The sequence below is a fragment of the Blennius ocellaris genome (genome assembly GCF_963422515.1).
Source record: "Blennius ocellaris genome assembly, chromosome: 4".
NCBI classification, from domain to species: Eukaryota; Metazoa; Chordata; class Actinopteri; order Blenniiformes; family Blenniidae; genus Blennius; species Blennius ocellaris.
Genome location: NC_137653.1, coordinates 21,062,011 through 21,068,010, shown reverse-complemented (window position 1 = coordinate 21,068,010; position 6,000 = coordinate 21,062,011). Strand labels below are relative to the sequence as shown.

General features: G+C 43.4%; 1 protein-coding gene across 1 annotated transcript in view; it reads left to right on the top strand.

Moving 5' to 3' along the window:
• The first annotated feature begins 4,757 nt into the window (after window positions 1-4,757).
• tafa1b (TAFA chemokine like family member 1b) overlaps window positions 4,758-6,000 on the top strand; it is a 128,586-nt gene continuing 127,343 nt past the window's right edge. The window contains exon 1 of the mRNA XM_080495081.1: window positions 4,758-4,900. The gene's annotated coding sequence lies outside the window, so the exon portion shown is untranslated. The remainder of the gene's footprint in view (window positions 4,901-6,000) is intronic.

Genomic DNA, 6,000 nt, shown 5'->3' with positions numbered 1-6,000 from the left:
TTCCATACAGAAGGTGTGATGAGAAGAGAAGCACTAATGGGTGCTAAAATTGTTCTTTCACCAAAGATTGTATTGGTCGCATATAGTAAATGGTTCAACGTCAAAGCATTTTGGCCCGGAAGGGTCATCACAATGAATAATACATAACATGAATGCATAAGCAACAACACAAAAAGCCACAATAAAAATGTTTTTATTGGAACTCAACAAAAAATCCACAATGCTAGTGCCATAAACACACAAATGTTGACAAACTGAAAAAAGTTTGACAGGCAAGACGCTCACAAATGCACTTATCTCATTCACTCACTTTGACAAACTAATTTCTTAACTGTTCCCTCAAATTTCTTCAGCAAATTCACTGGCAAAAAAAAAAACTTCTACTAAAACTTTTTAGTTTTAGTTTTTAGTTTTACTCATTTGTATTTGAGGGCTTTTGCAGCTTTCATATTGTGCTGAACCTTCTGGGCAACATCTAGAACAGATTACCAAAGATTCAAGCCCTGGTAATTGGGTGTTCCTAAAACTCCAAAGTCAGTGAAACCAAATATACTGTAGGTTTTCAAATATTAAACTGCTTATATTATGTAGTGCAAATATCATCCAGCTGCAAAATGAAATGGATCGTAAAATTAGAAAGAGAGATCAGACTACAGACTGGGCCGGAGCAGTGAAAACAGGCTCTTGGCTTACAGTTGGCAGCGTTAAAGCAATCAGATCACGGAAACAAATATAAAGAACTGCAGCCAGTGAATCAGTCCTTAGATCTGGCATTGGCACAACACAATCATCCACGAGAGCTGAGCCAATGACAGAACTACATTAATACCTTACAATAAAGGTGTGCACCTGGAGTCCTAGAGGATCACGGTCCTGCATAATATGATGTGCCTCTGTGTCATTGCATATGAAGGAAATGACACATTCAAAGGAAAGATATTGAAAACATGCAGAACTCTGGCCCTCCATTACCAGGATTGCTCACCTGCACCTCACTGTGAAGTTCTGCTGAGAGCTGTGGAAATATGATTTGTAGTAGTAGATAGTTTGGTAAGTGCAAATTGCAATTTACAGGAAAGTCTCTCACTGCATTCAGTGTAGCCCCACCTCTTTAAGAATTTATACTGGGTATAATATCACACTTACAGTATAAAGACTTTGCTATTGAACGGAAACAGAAAACACCTTTAAATGAAAAATAATCCAATTACCCAGAAGTGAAACATGTCAATGACAAACTGGCTTTAATTTGCCCCTTGTTCAAAATGAGAAAGTAAGTAGGATCATTACAGCAAAAATCGATTAACTTTATGGCTATAAAACACCATTTTGCTTTTGTAGAACAGAACCTCGCTTCCTTTTGAAAGCTCCTTCTGACATGTTTGCCTTTACTCTCGCTGAATCTCCTGACAGAATAGAAAAGCTGTAGCTTATGGTGCTGTGTATCCACTAAACTTACTTTTTACACTTTTTTACATTTTGCCATCGCAGCCAGGAACTGCAGGGAGAGAAAGCAGAATAAGGATGCACTGATAAATGCAAAATAAATGATTACTGTAGATTAGGCCTCCCTTGTTTCATTTATCATCTTCCTCCCTTCACCGTCCACCGGTGAGTCAGTGTGCTGCCACTTACTTCCTCCAAATGAATTTTCCCCTGCTTGCTTTAATCTTTCCCTCTTTCTCGCTCTTTTTCGTTCTCTTTCTCCCTCTCCGTGTCACTCTCGAATAACTCCAGAGAAAAGGTTTACTAACACAACTCTGCATCAGATGAAGAAATTCTTTCAATGTTCAAAATGTCGAAAAAGTACGGAGGAACTATAGTGCGCATTTTTATTTTTAAAGGGACCCAGAAAATCACAGACGAAGAGGCTTAGATTGGTATTTCGGTGCAGCTCGCGGGTACATAGTGAGACTTGATTGCTGCACTGCAAGGAAGAATTTTATTAGCCAGAGGGAGAAACGGAAAGAAAAGAAGCAGAATGAGAAAGAAGGAAGTGCAGCGAGAGAGCGATATTGGCAAACGCTGCTGTTTAACGGGGCTGCCCAGATCCAAACACAGAGTTGGCCAGTGATTGGTCGGTTGCGGTTAGGTCTTGGCATGAGCTGCGGCGACAGCTGTTTGGAAATGATGGAAACCCCTGAGAAGGGAGACGAGGGAAGAGCGAGACCACGACAACAATCCAGAATTACTGTGAAATTCTGTCGTCAACAGTCCGTTCCTCCCAACACAGCTCACACCGGCGCAGAATCAGAAAAAAAAATCATAACCCCCCCCCCAACAAAACAGGACATGGCAACAAATCAACAACAGCAAAAAAAAATAAAAAATGAAGATACAAACGAGTGACTTGTGTCTGTGCTGCACATCGCTGAAAGGAATACGCTGTAATTGGATGTCTTCAATCTTAACTTCTCCTCAGAGGCTTGTTTGTGGGCCTTGTTTCATTTCACGCCTTCATCTTGGTCCAATGGGAGGGATCATAAAGACATTAAGCGGTGAACACATAAAGAAATTCAAGCTTGCATGTTATTAATGCTCTTTACACACAAAAGTATCAACAAACACACGTGCATACAAAGAACCACATTTATTGGTAATCAAGTCCTTTTGTGCAAATATGTCTTGACAGTGACAACACTAATCAATGCGGTAATTGCTTTGCAGTTTCCACTTAATGTGAATCTGGTCACTTAACACGTGGTGTGCTTTACCACACAGAGATCCAGATGGCAGCTTTGCCTTTCAATAACAGCCTTTCCGCTGGATTATTTTAGAGCTATGTGCGAATACAAAGGCTGCAGTCCAAAAGCAAAAAACAAAAAAAAACCCACATCAACATGAAATGCACAGTGCTGATTTCCTTACCCAGTTTCCTACATAAGAGATGGTGTGTTAACAGCAGGCATTTCACCCTCTCCGGTACTCACATCACACTTTGAGTTACCTAGCGGAGAGAATGAAAACCAACCTCACTCCAATATGCATACACACTTTATCCATTTGGCCACACTGTGCATGTTCCCACGTCCATGTCGCAGACTGCAACTCTGAACACATCTGGCTGTCACATGGCGCTGCGACCGTGATGGGAGAGGCAGAGATGGTCCAGGATGCTTTGTGTCACACTATTGTGACCAGCAGCTCAAGAGTTTAGTGCCACACACACACACACACACACAAAGCTATAAGTAGATGATGAAGGCTAATCGCGAAGCTCGTAATATTTTGGCTGTGTTTTGTGAAATTAATATAATAATTGTGTTTGAGCAACAGTTTGAAAAGAAGAAAAAAAATTCCATCATCAAGATAATTTACTCCTCCGCAGTACCAACACCCAACCTCACTGTCTGGTGGTTTATTTAGCCCCTCGTCTGTGCATTGTTGTGAGTAGCATAGGGTTGGTTTTCTGTGAAATGTCAGACTGTGAGTGAGTCAGCTGGCAGGTGCGTGGGATTGGCATATACTCTGAATCTCAGGTTAACAGTATAATGAGTTAAAGGGGAGCTCCTCCATATGGAAGGAAATATGTTGGAGGAAAACACACTTTGTACAAACAAGAGTGGCTGCCTTCACGTGCTTGCACACACACACACACACACACACACACACACACACACACACACACACACACACACACACACACACACACACACACACACATGCACACAAGTGTAGCAAATGTCTTTCCTTCAAAGACCGCACACTTGGTTTCTGAGGAAGTGACAAAAAGCGGCTCGCAGGCTCTTTCACACCGCCGCTGTGGACACAAGTTGGTCTCAACAGTGGGGGAACATCCTCCAGCAGGCTGGCCGTCAGAGTAAACGACTCTCATTCAGCATTGCAGAAATAGGTCGAAAGAGCAGAGACAGCTCATAATGGATCATATGGTGACTGCAGAGCTCTGATGAGACACTCTGCCTTCTATTAAAAGTACTGTGCTCTGAGCATTTTGCTTTCACCCCTACAAAGCCGCAGGCTGATGACTAAAAGAGGCACACCCTCTGCAACACACTCACATGGATCCTGACACGTTCAAAAGTGAGCTGAGGGCTACACTAACATGTCTCTTGATGTTGTAGATGGGAGGCTGGGATATGAAGAGGGTTGGGTTAATTAAGCATGCTTCATTTGCTGATAAAGTCTTGATGCAGAAGTGGGTAGTCTTGCTTTAAGACATGTGATCTCTCTCTCCCTCTCTCTCTCTCTCTCTCTCTCTCTCTCTCTCTCTACAGCTGGGCTACATTGTAATACACACACACATGCACGCTCACTCACACTCGCGCTGCCTGTCTGACACAGACTCTCTACTTAGAGCGCTGGAGAGAGGACTGAGGCTCACACTATCAGCACAGCTTCTCAATGGGGGGACGCAGCCAAGAGCAGACAGAGCAGTCATTCCACAGGAGCCTTCAGCTGCATGCGTGAGAAGGGGACGACAAGTGAGGAGGGTAAATTAGCTCCCTGTCATCACGGCAGAGGAGTTTTACTGATGGAGAAGGGACACTGAAGGAAGGAACAGGAGCTCTGCACGAATGTGGCTGATACAGCAGTGACATGATCCGCCTCCCATTCCTCAAATCCCGGCCAGTTTCTGACACAGACTCGTGGGCATTTTGTGCCTGGTGACTGTTTGTGTTTGCCAAGGAATAAAAAAAAAAAGAAAAAGAAAAAAGGAACTAAGCGAAGGTCCAGTGGAGGAAATACTGAGGACGAAAAGGACAGCTTTCAACTGCGTTTTTTCTTCTTCTTTTTCTTTTAATGTGGTTACTGGGATTTCCAGGCAGAAATCTCGGGCTTCAAAGTATGGATGGATTTAAGCGCAAGGAGTGAGTCTGCTGGGGGGGCAGGCGGCAACTGATTCTGACTGAACTCTTTTCCTTCTGATCACTCTGCTCAGGTAAGGGTGTGGAACCTCCCATGATTACATCTGCTGTTTTGGGTGGGTGTGGTGTGAATGAGAAGAGGGGGGGTCTAGTAAAGGGGTCTAGGAAGTTAGGAAAAAGACCTCTGTGATGTGCATTTGGGATCACATTCCACAGAAACACTTGAACAGCTTCTCCTGAACCACTCTGTGATTCTTGAAGGAAATCCTAATGACCAATACCTTGCACAAGTTGCAAACACGTCGGTCAATGTTAATGAAACACTTTGCAGATTGCATGCTCACAGACGCACTGTATGTGTAGGGATATTGCATATAATTCTACACAAGTACGTTCCCGTCTGATCAGTAACCATCACGCAGGTCTGGTTAAGGGGATCATTGCAGAAGTTGCCTCCACATCACACGAGGTGAACTGCAGGAGGAGACGCGTGTTTCCTTCTATCCACGCGCAGGTGCGTCGCTGTGTTTGGCGCCTGCAGGTGTGCCTGTCGCTGTTTCCACTCCGGTCGTGTTTATTGTCTTACGCTGGACACGCCGCTCATGCACAGATGATCTCTTGTCTCTGTTGACACGACAAAGAAGTAAACTGCACTCAGTGTTTTTATTTCTCGAGGAAACAAACCGGACATGAAGGAAAGCATATGGGCGCCGTGGAAATTAGTCTAAAGCAGCGATTGCAAGTTATGATATTTATTGTTGTTTTTTTGTTTGTTTGTTTTTACGAAATATGTCCCCCTTCTTTAAGTTGCCCAAAACAATCTGCGCTTGTTCATTGTTGTTGCTTCTTGCTCTGTCGCGACCGATTACGCACGCGTTTTCTTATCTTTTTTTGCGTCCCCCTCTGTAAGAAAGCTCACCGTTTACCGGGAGAAGCACCGACTCTGTGTACAAAATACACCGAATGAATAAACACCAGCCTGGCCAGGAGATCATAATCCTGCACAGTTACAAAAAGAAAGGAGAGAGAAAAAAAAAAAGGAAGAGCGGTAAAACAAGCCGGCACCAATTCACATTTCTACCCAAAACCCGCGGATTAGGGTGGATTTAGTTCAGGGGTGGGGATTTACAATGGGCTATTAATGATATGCTTAATTTTCACTGAATATTAAGCA